The sequence below is a fragment of the Nilaparvata lugens genome, chromosome 2, assembly GCF_014356525.2.
Source record: "Nilaparvata lugens isolate BPH chromosome 2, ASM1435652v1, whole genome shotgun sequence".
Classification (NCBI taxonomy): Eukaryota; Metazoa; Arthropoda; class Insecta; order Hemiptera; family Delphacidae; genus Nilaparvata; species Nilaparvata lugens.
Genome location: NC_052505.1, coordinates 22,028,178 through 22,049,825, shown reverse-complemented (window position 1 = coordinate 22,049,825; position 21,648 = coordinate 22,028,178). Strand labels below are relative to the sequence as shown.

Below are 21,648 nucleotides of genomic sequence, written 5' to 3'. Positions count from 1 at the left end.
ATGAATGGAAGGCGTCCACATCCGGTATCAATGGGTAACATACTACTTTATTTCTCTCGATCACTAGAATCACCCACAAAACACAATATTTACGTCAAGTTCAATTAACAATTTGACAAAATTTATAATCATACTCTAGCTAGAATATTGTAGTATTGAACTGGAACAAGACTTGATCGACTTCATTTGAGTTGGTGACATAAAGTCAGATAACACAAGAAGCTTTAAATTGGGTCTCGCAATAATAAAGATCATCACATCACAAGTCTGATATAATATATATTTTTCAGATATTGTGCACTATGCAAAATCAATGCACGTAATCTATGATTCATATGAATAAATCCTATTTCAAATGCCCAATTCGTTATCTTTATGTCAATCTCGAATTCGGCACACATCAGATCAACAGAGCTTAAGCTCAGTTAAGGAAAAACTGTCGATGTGTGGTTCTTCTCCTTCAATTGAAATTCATTTGTTTAAAAATACAATTTCAATAGAAACAGTTTACATATATTTTAATCCCTCTAGATATTATCAATTTGAGGAAAACCTTCATACTGATGACAGTGTACTTCTACCAAAAGAAGTATGCTTATAGAACATTTTTAATGAATAAAATCTGTTTGATACACATCTTACAAGAACTATCGAGATCCTTCTAATGAGAACATTTTTTTTTATTGATTATACAATATTATTGATTGTTTCCACTCTGGAATTGAGAATTTAAAACCTAGTCGTACAAAACTAGCATCGAAACAAAACTATCAACAAATTTTGTGTGTTGGGTTCATATGAGTTACAGCACAAGTGTGCTCATGGATCATAAATACAGCTGGAGACGTTTGACCCAGGAGGCGCTGGAGAAATGACAGCTACTTTCACCTGTTGCTGGGCGCTGGAGGCTGGAGCTGGAGCTGGAGCTCTGGAACGCGGACTAGCAACATGCACTGGAGTGGTCCTCGCTTTCCAACAACACCTTACGGCTCTCCAGCCAATATTATCACAACTTCTTTGCTCCAGCAGGCTTCACAAGTAGTCGGCTACACTCTCCGCCAGCCCAAAGTGGCACGCATGCGAATAGCGATGATAACATTATCTGGCCAACATAAATACACTCGAAGCATGGATATGGCTAAGCTTGGAGAAGAAAGTGATCGCTGGAATCTCTGTGCCAGCCAACCGATTTCATGCGCAATCTCTACTTGTATCCTAGTATAACGTATGAATTGGCATGATTTGAAGTATGCATATCTATTTATTAATTTCATTTCACCCACTGACCTCCTACAAAAGGGGTATATCGATTTGTCAAATTTATACCACAAGAAAATGTGTGCTATCCTCTGAAATCTCTAACTTGAGGTTTGTAATATTCATTGAACTCCTCCACTGAATATGCATACTGATAATAATCCATGTATTGGTAAAAATTTTTGTGAAACAATTTTCGTTCATTCAGTAATACATTGAGGATACGAACAAACAAGTAATTTGCAGGTGTGGTCTATGTAGACATCATTGCAAACATAATGATTTTTATTGGGATACCGTAACTAAAATTCTGCACGATTTTTTTCTATTTTTTATTGCGGATGATGCTCACATGAGCTGTTTGCTTGTGCCTGGTTGATGGAAAGTACATTGGTGAATTCATAAGATAATGAAACGTCCATGCCATCGGCGGGATTCGAACCCACTGAACACGGTGGTGCCAGCAGACCAAAGTCAAAAGTCAAAATATTTTATTGCAGCAGCTAATTGAGAACATCAATTGCATTACAAGTGTCAATGATAGATTGAATCATAATATTACAAGCAAGAAGTCATTACAATAGATTATAAAACATAAAAATATACTTATTTTCACAACAATATAAGTAAAACACACTCATAAGACATAATCATATTGACTAGTTCACTCATAAGGATACCTAGTTGCTAATCAAGCATATTGTCAACTACGTCATAGAACTCTTCTATTTCATAAATTGGATTCGTCAACAGAAATCGTTTAACTCTATTAGTGAATATAATATTTTTAATGGTAATTTTTTTATATTCTCAGGCAATGCATTGAAAACTTACAGAGAAATGTAATAGAAAGTTTTCTGAGTATTTGCATAGCAAACAAATATCCTTTGGCTGAGGGTTCAATTACTCTAGGCATGTCATTCACATATATAATAAACAAAGTTGGGCCCAATATTGAACCTTGAGGTACCCCATAACGAACCGGAAAGTAATTAGACACAACACCATTAAAAATCAAAATCAAAACAAACCAAAGTTTGTAACGCTCCTTACCACCTCCTTAGACCAAGTCAGCCTGCAAATACTTCTTAGTTGAATCAATTGTAATAAATAGGAGGCAACACAACAACACTACTACAGGTGTCAACGCTGCTTGCTACATCATAAACTATGACTTGAATTGAATTGAATTACTGCCTTTATTTTCGTAGAGAGCGAAGTTAGGGCGCAGTCGGCCCTCTCGTACACTCAACTCTCTATTACAAGATAACAATACAAAAAAATACAAATAATATGGTAAAGAAAAAAATATTACAAACAATATGAAAAAACAAACAATATCTACTTATTTAAAATAATAACAATGACTTGCATAGAGATCAACGCATTCCATTTGTGTCCAGTGAGATAAGTCGATTTGTCATGCGGCATGAGTCGAGACTCCATCAACTACTACAGAACGAAGATCTTACCAAAAGGCTGAAGAGAAGGAAGCCTTTTGAACTAGTTTAAAATCAATTTGTGATAGGGTACGCAAACTATATAATTTTTACTGCTCTCATAATTTGAGAACTACTTGGGCCATCAATGGATGAACTGAAGTTTTATAGTTTTTTAGTGTAAGATTTATAGTGAAATGAAAATTAATGGTTAGACTCTGAGACTAGTTTTAATGACAATCAACATAGAAAAACTACTACAGGAACCTGTTCTCTTAATGGCAATTTCGACTAATACATGGTTTTGTTGAAAATGGATGTTAAGATAACACAGATGGTTGAAAAAGTTCCACAAAAGTACCACAATTAACAAGACGGTATCACCATGGATAACTACGAGTACAAAGACTATGATTCTGACTTTGTAGTAGAATCACGCTATTTTCTAAGTTTGAACATATTTATATTGGATGTTCCAAACTGAAGATATGCATTGTTAGAATTCACAAATACCTAATTTGATTTTCAATTTTCCTTGATAGTCACTATGATAGGATAAAAAACCATTAATAATTCAATAAAGATATTCAAAATATAAGGCGTGTAATCTAAGATCTGAAATGAACCCTGTGAAACTAATCTTGGGAAAAATCAACAAAAACATTTGGTAGAAAGTTCTACCTTGAATTTAGAAGCGCCGAATGGAATCAAAAGTAAAATGAGTCGATATTTTTTTAAGTTTGCTGAGCAGAGTGAAAGTCAAATGTGTTTTTGAGATCTATAGATTTGGACGAGTTGCAGATGCATTTTTTCTAGCGAATGTTGGGAAAGGAAATTGAATAGGAATAGATTTCTCTATTTAAGCTGTGATCCGGTACAGTCAGCCACACCAACAACATTTCACAGCCTCAATAGTCATGTGAATGCAAAATGATAACCATATTTTATTTTCCATATTTTCAATGTAATCATTCCGTTCTTTTTCATTCACGCCTCTATTTGTATTCTTCAAGTCACAGTCTTTCTCTTTAGCGAGAACGACTCTTGTATTTTATTCCGTTGTTAAGGAAAAAGAAAAACAAATCTCAAGAAAAGATTTTATGTATCAAAACGCATCGATATTTGGATAACCAATTCATACCAAGTAATGTGAAATTTTCAACATTTCAAAGCAGGGCCACACAGTATAAGACCTTTGGTGGCCACAGGGCAAAGGCTTTGAGACCCAACTCCACCATTCAAGAGAACAATCAGTTCATTTTTCCGAGTAGCATAAATGTTTTTCAACATTGTGAAGCTTTCCTTTTCTTAATTATTGAGGTCGGTGTGACATTTCAACACACTGAAGGTACAGATACTATAATAAAATCACTGCATTATAGTCACTGTAACTAAAGGTTTCTATTAAAACAATACCATCTGCAAGCCAAGTGAATAAACTATAGAGTGATCTATAGGAACCAAAGAGTAAAAAACTTACGTTACAGTAAGTTTACTGTAACGTAAACTTACAGTTTAAGTTTTTTATTAAAATTACATTGTATAATGGTATTGTAATGATATTGTTAAGTTTATATTGTTTTAATCTACTGAAATAATATATGAACAATCCGCAAAATGCAACATACTGAAATGCAACTTTTCTTTTCATCAGGAAGATATTAGCCCATGAGAGCAGTGGTACACAGCTGATTTTGATATTGATAATGATGAAGCCAAAAAACTACAACTCAAGACATAATGAAGTAATTCTTCTCATATTGGTGATCATAATAATAGTAGTCTACATAAATCGTAATGAATGATCTTTCCTTCAATACTGTATATATTATTTCTATAATATTTCAATGGTATATTAATTTTCTTCAAAAAAAAGTAAATTCGTATGGCTTTTGTTGGTGGGGAGTCCCTTGCGGGAAGGTCCCACCGCCTGAATATATAATTTGAGCCGTCAATGGGCCTTACGACTGTCATACTTCAGCCGGGACAGACAATTAACGTGCCCATCCGATAACACGGGAGTGATCTGGTTAAAAAACTTTTGGTTGTGAGAGGGTTCGAACCCGGGATCTCTATGCTGCTACGCAAGCTCTCTATCCACTAGACCACGGATCACTCCAAAAAAATACATTGTTGAAGAAAATAGCATCATTTCTTTACTTCAATGGGTAAAATAACTTGCATGCAGCAGAAGAACACCCCTGAATCCAATGCCAGAATTCCACTGGTGAACCGAGACTAGAGATAATTCCGATGTGAGGAAAATGCCAGTACAGTAGACAGTAGTAACCTAGATCGAGCAAGGACACAGCTGTCAACACAACACGGCACAGCTGACACGAGGTTCAGTGAACGAAGATGTGTTTCCGGTATCCACCACTAGAGTGCGGTCATTAGTCACTCATTGCCATCATGAGTGATCTCTTCCTTCAGCCGGAAATCTGACACTATGTACCCCATCATTAGCATAGCTGCAACTTCCTCTGTTCCCATTCAAAAGTGTCGCATTTCGAGGTCTATGACATGCTTATTTTACGCTGATTTGTCAAAAATGCCGATAAAAACCTGAAAACGCTTTCTGTTGTGCTGACCAGTGGCCATAATATAAATAAAGTGTATAATGTAAAATTTGCACTATGTGGTTGCTAGTGATAAGAATATTTTATTCCGTGATTCATCAATTAATTCAGTATTTCACCACTATACATCCATTGACTACAGGCCCGAATACATTCATTCATACCGATACAATAGAATTAAAATTTCACAAAACGAGAAAGATAGAATAAAATGAAATAATAAATCAAACAAGAGGACTCTTTCAAGTTTGTTGAGAATAAATTCATCATGGTTCATATGGATAAATCATTACCAGAGACAAATAATACAAGTATTTTTACTATATTTAACGGTATTTTCGCTTTTTATCCCTACCCATTTTTCTTCTGTTTGACGAATTTCAAAATTCAAAATAAATTGACAAAAATACTAACGAAAGTAAGACCCATTGACGTCTATGAAGTCTATGACATAATTTCCCAAGTCATTAGTGTCTTACGACATGAATTTAATCGACACATGTATTCAGCTTATCTGCCCATATTTATTCTTCAAATGAGTTAGCATACTTGAGTTATCTATAGATGAGTATGATACTTTAGTATGGAGCATGAAGTAACTGTACTTAGTCTTATTGAGTTGAATCAGAAAACTACACACGATTTTCTTCCCAAATAACTTTATATAAAATCACATTACAGCCTATAAAATTCATGATCTCCCTGGTGGTCCACTGCTTAGTTAATGAATGTTTATTTTTATTTCAGACACAAAACCACGTGACTGGAATATAAAATTATAACGGCCGCTGTATTGATCAAGGTTGAAATGGGAAAGAGATAGAGAGAGAGATAAATATAAGAGAGAATGGATGAAGCTTGGAGAGACAGTGAAAGAGGTGAACGAGATGAATGGATGGGCGTAGACACACAGTTATAAAACAGTGAATGAGAACAGAATGGAATGCAAAGAAGAAATAGAAGGAAGGAAATTGAGAGAAAATGAGAATTTATAGAAGTGGGAATTACAAAAAAGATTTGGCGAACGGAAAAATGAAGATAAGGAGGTAAACTAAATAATAAGATTTGAAAAGGAATTATAAACAAGGAGGACCGGTGGAGAAGAAAATAAGACAAAGAAGGTGAACAAGTTGCAAATTGAAATTCAAGAGCATAGAGAAAAAAGTGAAACAAGCGGAGAAGAAGATAGAGAAGAAGAAGTAGGAGAAAGAGTAGGAGGGAGAGAAAGAATAAGATAAAAAAGAAGAAGAATGAAGAATATTAAGAAGGAGGAAGAAGGAGCAGAAGAGCTGAGTTAACGGTAAATGGTAAAAAACCATAGCTGGCAGGTAGCGCGAGGTAGGCAGTTGTTGAGTTGGCATTTGAATTTGGCATCGGAATACCTGTGAACTTGGAAGGTGAGGGACCTGACCCTACCCACTCATACTCTCATCCTTTGCCTATCAATACTATTCACGTATTCACGACTGAAAATTTTGAATGGGTCTCGTTCAGAAGATAGTATTCAAAGTTCAAAGAACTTTCCACCTTCTGACTAGCTCAGGCATAGTTCCACCAATGAATCAGTAGGCTAAGGCTACTATAATACTCTAATATTGATGACATATTGTGATATCAAATATTATGTATTGATATTGAATGAAAAAGACTAAGAAATTGTCAAAAATATGTATTTGTATGTATTGATGTGACTTCCGACTTGGTAAACATTGTACTCCCAATCTCACACGTTTTAAAGAAAGTCGGAACTTACATAAAATATACTATAGAATTATTAAGGTAAAAACTTCCTCAATTGCTAAATAAAGTTTCTAGATGGAATTTTCAAAACTTATGGTTTTATTGGACAAAAAATCGACCAACATTATGAAAAAATTTCTTATCAGCAAGCATTTATATATCTAAAAAGTAATAACTGTAGTTTCAGTTTCCAAGAGACTGACGCAAAACTCTGTAAGACGAGAAGCTGTAAATTTTGTTATCTAGACATTGAGACATTGGTTCATGCAAACAAGCATTTACGGGTGTAAGATTACTAGAAGTCAGTTCAACATATCATGCTGTCTTACTTGGAATTGTAAATGAAAATGCAAGTTCATTGACGTTAGAATTTGTGAATATGACTACATAGAATTTCTTGGTTTGAAAATTTAGACGGTTTGGATTTTTTGATGGCAATACATAATGTATTATGTTATGAGAAAGGTTAATGAGCTATGTCGATTTTGTAGAATTCCGAAATGTGGGCAAATGATATTTCCACAGCGTTAATCACAACTCAATATATTTTCTAAATCATCTCAACTCTCTCTTCTACTCATTACTTTCGTCTCATTCTCCATCACTTCTTCACATATTCTCTTTCACTCTCGTCTTCCATTAATATCATCAACTCTATCCTAACTCGATTAAGTAATTACAGTCATCAATAAAATAGTCTTAAAAGCTAAGGCGATGTTCAGGAGAATAGAAAGCTGTAGATCCAACTGTGAGCTCAGCTTTTGAATTACACCATCAACGATAAGTAGATGAACAAAATCGAAGGTGAACTTTCTTCTAATCTTCACATTTATCCTTTCCATGCATCCTCCTTCCTCATCTAATTGTTATCAACCTCAACCTGAAAATGATTAGGAATCTTCGTCTTCTCTCTCCTCCGTTCTTTCAATTCAATATTCAATGTTCAATAGATGAGAAGGAATAAAAAGCAGACTCATGCAAGCCTCTGTCTATTCTATTTGGACTCTACATCTAAAACTATATAGTGATAATTCAGTAATTATAAGTAAGCTGCGTGACCTTCAACCAGAGAAATTAGGTTTCAAGACTCCAGCTGGTTGGCAGGAAGAAAAAGAAAGAGAAGAGGAAAGGAAAGAAGAAAAAGGAGACCGGAGAAGAAGAAGAAGAATCGGTCTTAATTAACACCTACGCTAAATGAAAAGAGAGCTCCACACAAACCTGTCCAGCTTTCGTGTGCTTTGTAATTATTTTATTAATTAATTGCAACCTTCCGTTTCTGGAATGAGGTCTTTATCGTTCGTAAAATCCTATCTAACTATCTATCCTCCATCATGAACAGTTTAAAGTAATTGTTGTGCTTGAGGTAGGCCTTCGTGTCTAATTCGTTGTGATTAAAATTGCTGATTTTGGTTTTCAATGAATCTAAAAATCTGAATCGGAAATAATAACTCAGTAAACGAGATAAAATTGAGGAGAGATTGTACAAGTGGTTACTGGTTACACCCATCTCCTTGTGCTTTGTTAATTTTCATAATAATATCGAACTGTATACATTGAGATAAGGCTACTTTTAACTTTAATTACATAGAACTACTAAAATGAGATGAAAAAGGGTACTAGTAATTCTATGTAATTATACTGAGATAAGTTTCTTATCTAATAATTCAGATGAGTTGCTTGCTCTCGGGTTTTTCCATTAAGTGAAAGCTTTTTGACACCATCAGCATTGATTTCAATCACCTACCTCATGATCACTTCTGATGGTTTGGAATCAGTGAATGATTTCATGACTCCTGTAACCTTTCTTGAAGCCAAAATTTCAAATTTCTATTAATTAGTTTTATTTGCATTTTAAAAATGATAATGAACATCAAAAAAACTTTACATTAATTCTAATAATAACTTTTATTATTCGTAATGCACTTCTTCATAAAGGTTTTCTTCAATTTTATCATAGTGTAGTTCATCTTACGTATATTATTGATCACCGTAGTAGCCATAACAAATTATTACAAAACTATCAACTACCCTACTGCCAAATATATTGGGAGATTGGCTGTGAGGCAGAGAGAATGCTAAGTCCTCCCACACAACTGAACTCAATATTTTATCAATATGTTGTTAGTTTTCCATTCTTTCTATTTTGTAGTTGGCCGAGCGAAGTGAAGTCTAAGATTCAAGTTGACGGTTTGGCATTTCTCTTAATGTTTAAATGTTTATATGTTGCGCATTTACGGCGAAACGCGGTAATAGATTCTCATGAAATTTAACAGGTATGTTCCTTTTTTAATTGCGCGTTGATGTATATACAAGGTTTTTGGAAATTTTGCATTTCAAGGATAATAAAAAAGGAAAAAGGAGCCTCCTTAATACGCCAATATTAGAGTAAAAATCAGACTATAGAATTATTCATCATAAATCAGCTGATAAGTGATTACACAGATGTGTGGAGAAGCCAGTCTATTGATGTATTTCCATAAGGTCTATAGTTTCAATCAGGTACTTGTGGATGAGAATACTACGTGAGGTCTACTGTTCACAGAACTACTAGTATCATCTAGAAATGATTTATAATACACATTTCACAAACTTGTTTTTATGCATTTCTCCATATTTTCGATGGCTATTAACATAGTTGTAAGGGATAATTTCACTTTATTATACTACATTCACCATACACTAGTAGTTCTGTGATCAGTAGACCTCACTCAGTATTCTCATCCACAAGTACCTGATTGAAACTATAGACCTTATGGAAATACAGCAATAGACTGGCTTCTCTACACATCTGTGTAATCACTTCTCAGCTGATTTATGATGAATAATTCTTTAGTCTGATTTTTACTCTAATATTGGCGTATGAAGGAGGCTCCTTTTTCCTTTTATATTATCCTTGAAATGCAAAATTTCCAAAAACCTTGTATATAAAGTACGTCGACGCGCAATTAAAAAAGGAACATACCTGTCAAATTTCATGGAAATCTATTACCGCGTTTCACCGTAAATGCGCAACATATAAACATTAAGAGAAATGCCAAACCGTAGACTTGAATCTTAGACCTCACTTCGCTCGGTCAATTAATAAAATCAGATGATAAGTTAAGTAATCACAAGAGTGAAGGTTGTGGGTTCATTTGGTATCTAACATTACTCCAGTGAATGAGGGTGGAGCTCCATAATGTGAGCCACAAGTCATAGTTGAAGGCTGAATAAACCAGATACCGTAATAAAAAAATATTACTCACTATGAGCAATGCTTTGTAATAGACTCCTACCTGTAACTTTATTATCATTTGAGAGGGGAAGGCAAAGTTAGGTGGGCAAGTTATAATTGAATTATTTTTATATCATTTGCCTTGATCTTGGAGTTATTTAATAAAATAATTTTACTTGGTACTTCATTTTTCAATGATAGTTGAGTTATGAGATATCGATGTAGGTTGTCTGAAGCATTCTAATTCTGTTTTGTGGAGCAGAAATGATCTGTGGACAAATTGGACTCTCAAGGATAAATTTTGAATTTAAAATCACGAGTAGAATAAAGAATACAATTCATCCTATTGCAAACGTGTAACATTTCTGAATTAATCGCTAATCTAAAAGAAAGTACATTCTAATTTTTGTCGGAATATAAAGACCAACTTCAATTTTCAACTGAGAATCATCCTTCAGAAACATCGTTTCTGTTGAAAGCTGTTGAATCCGGGAAGCCATAGAGCGCGACCAGGGACGAATCCGCTTCAGCTCAGCATTGCCTACAGGCCTACACTATTCATAACCGGGTATCAAATTTCTGTCAAGTTGACTAAACAAAGTGACAGGTCAACTAAAAAAACGTGTCTACAAAACGACAATGAAGTGAAGCTATTAATATTCTAACAGGGAGAGTAACATTTTTAATAACAGGTTTTGGGTTTGGCCATCAGTTTCTCCTCTAGGGTGTCGTTCACAGTGGACAATAAAATTCACCAGTTCACTGTACTTTGATTGAATTTCACGAGTCAAAAACCGAAATCTTTGTTTATTATCAACAATTGAACTTGAACTCAACCTGATATGCAAAAATAACGAAGCTAAACAAGTGATGGAATAAACGAATAATATACTATTTGAATTACGCTCAAAATTTGTACAAAACCACAAAAAAGACAAGAATTTCCTTCTTCGTCTTTTTTAAGACGTAATATTGATTGATTGATTCCAATGTTTGGTTCACAGGTCAAAGGTATATGTAGTGAAGAATTAGGGAAGAGAATAATGTACAATATTGAGCAACACACGTTGATAATAATTTTTTTTACATATGAATAAATATTGTAGTGTAGTGAGATAAGATATTTGTATTTTATGTATTGATCTTGTTTCTATGATTCATGTTTCATTGATTGAATAAGACAAAATCCAATTCCTTTTCATTCTTATCGTATTAATTCTTCCATATACAGTATCAAAGCCATCCTTACAGCCTATCAAATTGGGACAACCTTTATACCCAAAATAACATGATATTTCTTCATTCCTCTATGCCACATTTTCAAAGACTGCTTCAGTTGGAGCTTATGCTCAATCCAATACAGGCCTAATAAATTTAGTAACATTTGGACTGTTGTATACATTGGAATTTGAACAGTTTTGGGCTTTAGCCTGTGGTACTTTTCTAGAAGTTGTGCAATTCTGAATGTCACTTTATGTGTAGTTAAGAAGTTGATATTGTGGTAATTATTCATATTTAATAAAAATTGATACTTAGAAAGACCGGTTTCGGTTGTTACACCATTGTCAATCTCTCAGAGTTAGCTGAGTTTCCATCATAAAGTTCCATCATGAGTTCCATCAATAAATCTGTGGTTTTTGACAATTTCTTAGTATTTTTATTTAATAATTCGGATTGATTGAATCTTGTATAAATTGGTATTGGGACCGTTTTGGGCTTTAGACTGTGATACTTTCCTAGGAGTTGTGTAACCCTGAACGATCTAAATAGATGATTTGAGGAAAATAAAAAAATGGTACATATAAACGCGAGGAACACTACCCTAGTACACTTGAAGTGGACTCTGCCAATTACAGTGACTCTACACTTGAAGTGTACAAGTTATTGTGAGCAGAAAACCTCGTGTCACACTGCTCCAGACTAAACAGCCATAAAACGTGTGCACCTGTAAAACATTTAAACCCTCCAGACATATTGAACTCAAAAGGAAGCCGGAACCCAGCATAATATACGTGCAAATCCCCTTCACCCAGGCTGCCAGGCAGCAAGCCACTCCATAGAGAAGCCGACCTCTCCAACTAATAAGAAACAATGATCGTTGAAAAAAGCGTCGTCGGTTGCAGGCAAGCCGTTACACGGTCTGCTGGCAGAGCGGTGTTTGACAGCCGCCACGCTGCGTCATGCTAGACGCGTTTTCATTAACGTCGCAGCAGTGCCGGCACTCTGCCCTTGAATTCGCCACTCTATGTGCTTCCAACCGCAAGCAGCCGTCGTAGATTCGCGTGCATGAAACTCCACTTATAGAAATAAAAGTGTACACTGACTGTAGACCGATAAAGTGCATTGGGTGAGCACTGACTATGATTTTAATTCAGTTAGCACAGGAGATTGAGCTATTGCACAGACAATACATTCTATTACACAGGGGATAGGATACAATTGATGGAAGAGGAGTATGGTAATTCAGGAGGCGAACTAGACAATAATAGACCATTGTAGTAATGAGTAAAATAGAAATAATGAAGTGAAATAATGGGAATCATCACAATATAAAGTGTGATAGAAATAAAATTGAATTAATAAAAACAATATAAAAACTTGTAGTACCCTTTTAATAAAAACCTTAAAATAACGACTAGTTTCGACCATTGGTCATTTTAAAATTAAAATTGTATTAATTTAAATAAAGTAGCCCATATATGTGAAGTGATTTTATAAATAACTGGTGTTTGGTGTGAGATAGAAGAAACACCATTAGTTGAAAGGAAATTATAGAAAAAGTACGATTATCATGCAAGGAATGGGAATGTATTGCAAAGGAAACAGATACAATTGATAGGAGAGGAATATGAAAATTCAGGAGGCGAACAAGCCAGTTACCGAAGATTGATATAAATTGCAATGAAATAGAAAAATGAGTGAAATAGAAATGAGTGAATAAATGGAAATTCAATGGGATTAATACCCATAGTGGGATAAAGTTGGAATTGAGTATGGTCACAGAATACATAACAATGAAGTGTTATTTACTCCGTGGTATGGTGCTCAGTGTAAGACACAGCTACAATTCCTGACATTCAGACTGGTACGAAACATTAATAATGCCAGGAAAATCATCAAGATTAGCTGCAGCACCAATAAGTGGAATAGTAATTCTTGAAATTGTGAGCTAAAACAAGAGAGAAATTAAAAAGAATAGAATAAAAATTGAAAATAAAGCCACGCTATGTTGTAAACAATCAACGCGTAAGATTAAAATATTTTTATCAGTGACGGCATCTTCATTTTCCCACGCTTTAACTGTTCACACAACAGTAAAACTGAAGGAGATAAAAGTATGAAGGCCAGAGTTTCCAATATGGCTCTCGAAGCTCATCTTCTAGATTTCTTCTGCTTCTTCTTCTTCAACTCTATAATCAAATATTGTTTTAGTATTTCAATTAACCCCTCAACAAGTTTTCAATTAATGGAAAAAACCGGGAGTATTATAGTGTAACAGAAACTCCTGCAAACGAAACTTATCAAATAAGAATAAGAAAGCGCAAGGGTTTGGGAGGTATTAAACCGTTCAAGTCCTCGGTGCGTCACTGGGTTGACCCATCGAAAAATAAAAAAGTCAGCGAGACAATAATTGTTCTTCACATAAAAATATGAGCACATTGATGAACCATAGAAAAAATATGGCATTATGCTATCTTTTCTCTATGGATGAGCACAGAATCCAAATGAACATTCAAAGCGCTGTTATATTTGTACAGCCAACACAGAACAGCACCACATGTGTGCCATGCACTGCATGTGTATGTAGTGTGTACAGCATCCTTCAACTATTATAGCAATGACAATGACGTCATTTTATACGGATATATTCAATACCCAAGGCTCTATAATCTATATTATTGTGCAGTTTAATCCACTGTTCAAAATTGAAAACTTGAACAGCCTGTTCAAACATATGATATCCTATGCATTTTTAGCTAATTTGATTGTTTCTTCACAATATGTGTCTCTCAAAACATTGAAAAAATCATCATTTATTTTATTTTTCGGAGAATGTAATTCATAATACTAGTAGTTCTGTGAACAGTAAACCTCGCGCTCAGTAAGTTACATTGACCTGTTGTTATGTTTTCTCGAAAATTAATAAATAATTTATCAATTTAAAATGTCTAGAAAAATTCCTAAATAAACATAGAGCTTTCTGTCCTATCGTACCGTGACGTGTCGTCCCGGAATGTGAGTGTGAGCGCTGTTATCAGGTCTGGCTGCAACTGTCTACAACGTTGATGGAAAGATACATTTTCAAGATGTTCGATGTTTTTGAACGAGTAGTATTGTAGTCCACTAGACAGCTGATTTATGATGAATAATTCTATAGTCTGATTTTTATGGTAATATTCTAATATTGGCGTATGAAGGAGGCTCCTTTTTCCTTTTATATTATCCTTGAAATGCAAAATTTCCAAAAACCTTGTACTGTATATACGTCGACGCGCAATTTAAAAAGGAACATACCTGTCAAATTTCATGAAAATCTATTACCGCGTTTCGCCGTAAATGCGCAACATATAAACATATAAACATTTAAACATTAAGAGAAATGCCAAACCGTCGACTAGATTCTTAGACCTCACTTCGCTCGGTCAATTATATTCCAGATCCTAAAATTACTCATCATGAAAAATGTTAATTATTATTAAACGAGCGAAGCAGAGTTCTTTTTTAGACTTGATGATAATCCTTTACTGAAACTATCAGTAGCATGTATTCTAAACTGTAGTCATTTATTGGTATCTTCTCTTAGGATTGTCCTATCCTGAAATTTGATTACAGCCAGTTCTTCAGCCCTGGGGGCTTACTCTATTTTTACCTTACATAGAACATAGAAGTTGTAATGTCTGTTTATTAGTAATTTGCAGCCTTTCTAGTCATATTGTCAATGCGTTAATTTTTTTTCTCGGTGAGCGATATAAATATCACATTTCAAAAAATTGATGAATATTTATAATTTCTTCATATTTATATCTGAGCAAGAGACATGGAGGGAATGTATCAATCTTGGAAGAAAAGTACCGTTTTCATAGCTAGTTTGGCCTTTGGCTGTAAGTTGCGAGTAGAAACTTAGAAAGGTGTGTAAAGTGGGAAGAGAATGTGAAGATTAGTAGAGGAGGAGCAGAAGAAGAAGTCGGCGAACAGCTTAGTGTCTAATTGGATAAATATTTGACAGGCAAATTTTTTAGTATAGCACTTTTTTAGTATCGACAGAAAAGAGAAATACTACAGAACTCGTTGAAATTAAAAAGTGTAAATACGGTGGCGGAATGTTTCTATGTAAATCAAGCAACAAGTCCAAGACAAAAACATAGGCTATAGTATTTAGTATAGAATATGGTGAAATTTTGTAAAAATGTAATAATTATCACTAAGGATGCAGTGGTCAAATTAAAGGTGTAATTTCATGGAGAGTTGAATATATCATAAAAATATAAAATGCTATGAGCTTGAATAAACCTACTAACAATATTTTCAAATCACTAAACATGAAAATAGTATTATTTATAGGAAAAGTTAAAAATGTCTGCTGTACCGTCAATTTTTCATTTCGATGTAAGTAGATAACATTTTATAGTAAGGAAAAATAGAGAGTTACAACCATACGTAATGTGAAAATGTGAACAATGTAAAAACAATAAAGTCAAATACAATCTAAGTAAGAAATTAATGTGTCAAATTCTATGGTACTAGGCCCAGTCGTAGTGTGAATAGTGAAACGCCACCATGGATTCAGTTTTTTATTAGAATCCACCATGGATGGCTATTGATTAGAAAGTAGACAGAATTCTAATGACCCGGTCAAAGTTGACTTTTCAATAATTGGTACCTTGCATACAACACAATGACCTACATTCTACAGTGCAAATTATTTCCGATTCCAACCTCAAACTTGTCAGGAGCTTGAGTGAGGGACATTTAATCCAATTATTCAACCAGTAGTAAAGTTGTATTCACAAACCCTCTACTCTACCTACAGGATGAAAACTGAAATGAATAAGTAATTCAGACTAAAAATATATGTCATCTATGATAAATTAAAAAGGAAGAAGGAATTGAATGATCATAATTTGTAACAACCCGAGAAAATGCAATGGAAACTGGAAACTCTGTCATGCTCTATCTACTGAATAGTGAAATCAGTGGTATGCGTCTGTTTGCATTGGTAATTGAAAGCGTTTGCTGAATGAGTAAATAATTCCATGGAGGTAAGTGGCGAGAGACGTGGGTGAATGAACTGAATAAAATAAATCGTACATAGCCTACCGTACTACTCGTGAAGTATCGATAGGAGCTGTCAGCATTGACATCCAGTGAACATTTTTAACAGTTTCTTGGCCCATATAAAGAGACCCACCTACTGATAACACAGTGCAGTACACTTTCAAAACTATTTTTAAAGTTTATTTCAGTTCAACCGATGTCCTAAAATTCTAGATGATGAATCCAGTCACGAACAACTAGCTGATTGCAAATTGAATGGATTTTACCATAGCCACCTGTGATAAGAAATCTTATTATTATTAGATTTCTGATAAGAAATATTATTAGAGGTAGCTGTGATTTTACTTAAACGCAGTGTATAAATTTAAGATATTCCAGTACTTGAGAGCTTAGGTTGCCAGTGCATCATGTTTCATAAAATCAGTACACCTTTTGGTAAATATTATGATACCAATAATAAGGCTCACCTTTAGGATGGGCAGAGAGTAAAGAAAACTATATTGTTTTTCTGTCATCTCTGGTATCGGGTATGTGATAAATAAAAGCACTTTGTTCTTTTGAAGGCAATATTCGAATCAAGATAACATATTTAAAGAAAAAGGTGCCTAAATAAGTTATTCTGAGTTTCAACTGAAAAAATATATAAGAATACGTTTAATATTAACACATATTTTAATATTATTTCAAATTATTTAAAAATGTGTATCATCTGTCACAGTCTAATCCTTTATCCTCGGTAGTATAGTGGTCAGTATCCCCGCCTGTCACGCGGGAGACCGGGGTTCGATTCCCCGCCGGGGAGGATTTTTTTTTGGTAGAGAGTTAGTGGGGAGGATATTTTTAATATTCTTTCCGAAGAATGGACATTGATACGTCCAAAGCTCCGCCAATTTATGTAGATGCATAACAATATAATATCTATAGTTATTATATTACAAATTACTTTTTCATATCATATACAGTTCAATAATTATTTTCTTAGTCCATATTATGTAAATTCATCTATAATTTTGCTGTATTGTAAGCTATTGTATATAAGTGTATAAGCCAGTATATTGTAATCTACATAAATAAAGTACTCAATCAATCAATCAATCAATCAATCAATCAATCTACCAGTGATGTAGTCTACGTCTACATGATTAATTAATGAGTGTACTGGACCAAAGACAATATTGGTGATTTTAAGAACACCCATCACCTCTCAGTCCCATGTGAGAAGTAAGTGACTTCTGACATATCCTATGAAATCGTGTGTAAGAGACATAATACATGGGATGTAATGCATTGTATAGGTATTCAACTACGGAAGTCACTATAGCCTATCTAGGGTGGCTATCAATGAAGCACCCTCCCCCACCATAATAATATCCAATCAGACGACGTCTTGGGGTATACCCTAAGGTTGATTTCAATGAATTTCATAGGCTCCTCCTTGTGAGCATATAATGTAGTTAATAATAGTGATAAGGCTACTATAAAATAAGTTACATTCAATACGTCCGAATGCGATTACATAGTTATACAGTAGCCTTCAATTCTAATTAACACAATACAATAAAATTGGCCACTATGTCACAAGGAAAAATTTCATAGTGAATGATCGATCATTTTAAGCTTACTGGGCATCACTCAGTTTAGTGAGATAGATGGAAAAAAAAAACATTAGGTAATATAAGTTACATATTTTTTTATTTATCAATGAATCAATACCGTACTGTTCTTCTTGTAAAAATTAATTTTATATAACTTATTGTTTTAAGATTTACTGTTCTTCTTGTAAAAATTAATTTCATTTTAGATAAATAGGCTAATCGGTACCGTACCACTCATCTTGACCTCATAATGTTTTGTTCTTTTCTATTCAATTGAAATCACTGTTTATTTTCTACTATACCTACCTTATTTAAGCTTGAATACTTTCAATTGAAGCACTTAATTATATTTACTATTTATGAGTTCTACCTAACACATTATTTGGCTTCATTAATTATTTATACCTGCTGGTGATAAATTTTTCTGTTTCTATTTTATTTCCTTGAATAAATCAAAATGAATAATTACACTTTACACTCGATTTTAATCGGCTAATACATTTGAAAACAATGCTCTTCAGTTTCGTAGCTCAAGTAAAGTTGAAAAGTCATACCCTAAGTGAATATAATCATAGAGAAGTAATAGCATAAGTTATTATGCTACGTATGCTATGTTATTATGCTTATGCTATTGTTTCTCTATGATATAATTAATTAAATTAAAATTGACTATGACTATTGATTATGGCTTGCTTATCAGTCATTTAAATTAATGACACCTTATCGGTTACATTCCTTAAAAACTAAATTATTTAAGAAAAATAATATTAAAATGTCATGAGTTAAATAAAAGAAAATTACCTTTGAAAATTGGGTAGTCTTTGAGCCGATCGGTAGCCGAAGAATTCAAAAACACAGACTAGATACAGTAGTTTCCAGAAACAAGCACAGTATAAGACACAGTAGGTAATGTACAGAATTATTATCAAATAACTAAATGAAGAACAAAGTTAGTCAACTCATGAAATTCACGCGCGAATTATTCAGAACGGAAAATAAATGTCAAAACGAAAAAGAAACACAACTACACGAGACACGACAAAACCACGTCGGTTCAACTTCCAGAAACCGGAGGATTGGAATTAGGTTAACACACGACACGATTAGCCTGAACTTAAAGACGTCAAATATTATTGAGAAACAGTTCAGTTATGTTTAAATTAGTCTAATAAACTCAATAATATGGAAGAAGTTTGATAAACGTGGGAATATCCAATGAAACGACCGCGGTTTGGTTATGTTTACCAACAACAGTTGGCTATCTACTCACGCACACATCTGTGCTGGGACTCAGTAGTGAAAGATAGAGTAGAATAGGGGACTTCCACCACTGCCAGTCTGAACTTGCTGGATCCTCTCATGGCATTGCCCGCACTGCGCGGTCCGCCCCCTCCCTTCCACCATCACCACAAAACAGCTGACGCTCGCACGCACCAACACAACCGGCCGAGATTCATGGCAATGTTGCCAACTCCCCACCAAAAAACCACTCGACGCGGCCACCGAAAGCCTAAAATCTCTTCTGCATCTTTCTCTTGACGCCTGGCGTTGGCATGGATGCTGAAGCTTGCTGAGGAGCTGAGGAGGTCACTGATAAAGATAAACAGACGCGCCTACTGGTTCTTCAGGACGGGATCAATTTGATTTCTCTGGTAGTTACTGAAAACTGGAGAGGATAGCTTGGAGAAACTTCAATGACAGGCTATCTTGAGAATACCTCCAGTACCCTTTCCAGGAAGACGAAAAGAATACTGTAATAAAAATTATTATCTTTTCAGCAGTACCTACATACTCCTGTAGAAGTACGTTTTTATTGCCCAACGTTAGTAACTTTTAGTGCATATAGACAATTGATTATAAATTTCAATAATTTTATTTCTCTGCTCATCGATGATCAATTTATCAATTCATAATTAATCGAGTCGTTGTTTTGGGAACAGCGCTCTTTCCAATGGTTCTAATCCCAAGTATCAGAAACGAACGGTTCAGCTGTTATTCACAATTTCCGATAACACGTATTAGAATTGTTTGAGAATAATTTCTAATAGCATGTATCAGGCAATTTCGAATATCATGTATCAGAAAACCCACATGAATCTGTTGCCTAGGTTTCCAATACAACCAACGTAAGATCACCAATTCAAATAACACGTATCAGAAAGCACATGGCGTTGGGAAAAAACAGGTGATTCTGTTGTCGTTGATATAGTCAGCCTGAAATATCAAAATGGGATTGTATTCTATAAATTGAATTTCAATGATGATTATCAAAATTTTCCAAGAAGACCTTCCAAAGTGAGGAATGATGCAGAAGCTCCAGCATTGTATGAGGATCCGATTCCTATCCCACTTTCCAAATGGAAACACCTTCAAGAATTGAAAAACGTGATACCAATTGACTTTCATAGCTTTTACAATAATCTTCCACATAAACTAACAGAGAATGAAAAACTTAAGAAGAAGTGAATAAGAAAAAGTAAAAAGTAGAGCACTGAAATTTTCAAAAAATCTGGTGTGGTGCACTCACACAACTTTCCTTGCCATTATGAAAATTGATCAACTGACACTAGTGTTCCCGCGTATCTCAAGTCCACTCTTCTAAGATCTGAACCAGCTTGTGACAGGACAATAACGCTGGAGACACACGAAGTCTGCTATCTCTCCATAGTGAATGATTTAATAGAATCAACAATTGCCAACAGTTTGCAATTGAATAATCTTATTTTCTCTAATTTCGAGCTTATTTTCAATTTTAGGTGGAAATGTTACTGGACATTAATTGAAGAGCTTTTCATGCTCAATCTTTTCCAATTGAATTTTATTCTTTAAATTATATCTGAGACCTGATAATTGGAAGTCTAAAATCAAACTTTGCATAGATGGGGCGGAGCTCCTGAGATTTTTACAGATGTGGGTCTTGTGGTATTTGATATAGCTTATCAATGACTATTTTAGGTATGAATTTTATCAAAATTGTTGGAGCCATTTCCGATAAAATCGCGATAGACCCTGTTTTTGACAACATTTTCGCCATTACAGCCGCCATCTTGAATTGCATTTGATCGAAATTGTTCGTGTCGGATCCTTATAGTGTAAGGACCTTAAGTTCCAAATTTCAAGTCATTCCGTTGATTGGGAGATGAGATATCTTGTACACAGACGCACAAACACTCATATACACACACACACACACATACAGACCAATACCCAAAAACCACTTTTTTGGACTCAGGGGACCTTGAAACGTATAGAAATATAGGGGTACCTTAATTTTTTTGGAAAGCAATACTTTCCTTACCTATGGTAATAGGGCAAGGAAAGTAATAAGTTAATAATGATAATGATTTCTTGAGTCAAGATGTAAAAAATATATTTCTATTCAAATAATTATTTGTCTCAACTTTATTTCTGAATGGAAATCCTAAGTCAACTCTTATAGAATTATTGTAATTATGAATTTTATAAATGAATGCAGTGTTATTGTATGAGCCTATGCAGGAAATAACACGTATCAGATCTGTTTTGCAGTTCTAATACCACGTATGTGA

General features: G+C 34.3%; 1 protein-coding gene and 1 non-coding gene across 3 annotated transcripts in view; one reads left to right on the top strand and one right to left on the bottom strand.

The window, feature by feature from the left end:
* The window catches only part of LOC111062867, a 371,950-nt gene extending 352,509 nt beyond the window's left edge, over nt 1–19,441 (bottom strand). For both annotated transcript variants that reach the window (XM_039420796.1, XM_039420797.1), the window contains exon 1: nt 18,902–19,441. The gene's annotated coding sequence lies outside the window, so the exon portion shown is untranslated. The remainder of the gene's footprint in view (nt 1–18,901) is intronic.
* Trnad-guc lies at nt 17,236–17,307 on the top strand. Its single transcript has one exon. It is a non-coding gene; the product is annotated as a tRNA-Asp (tRNA).
* Nucleotides 19,442–21,648: the final 2,207 nt, after the last annotated feature.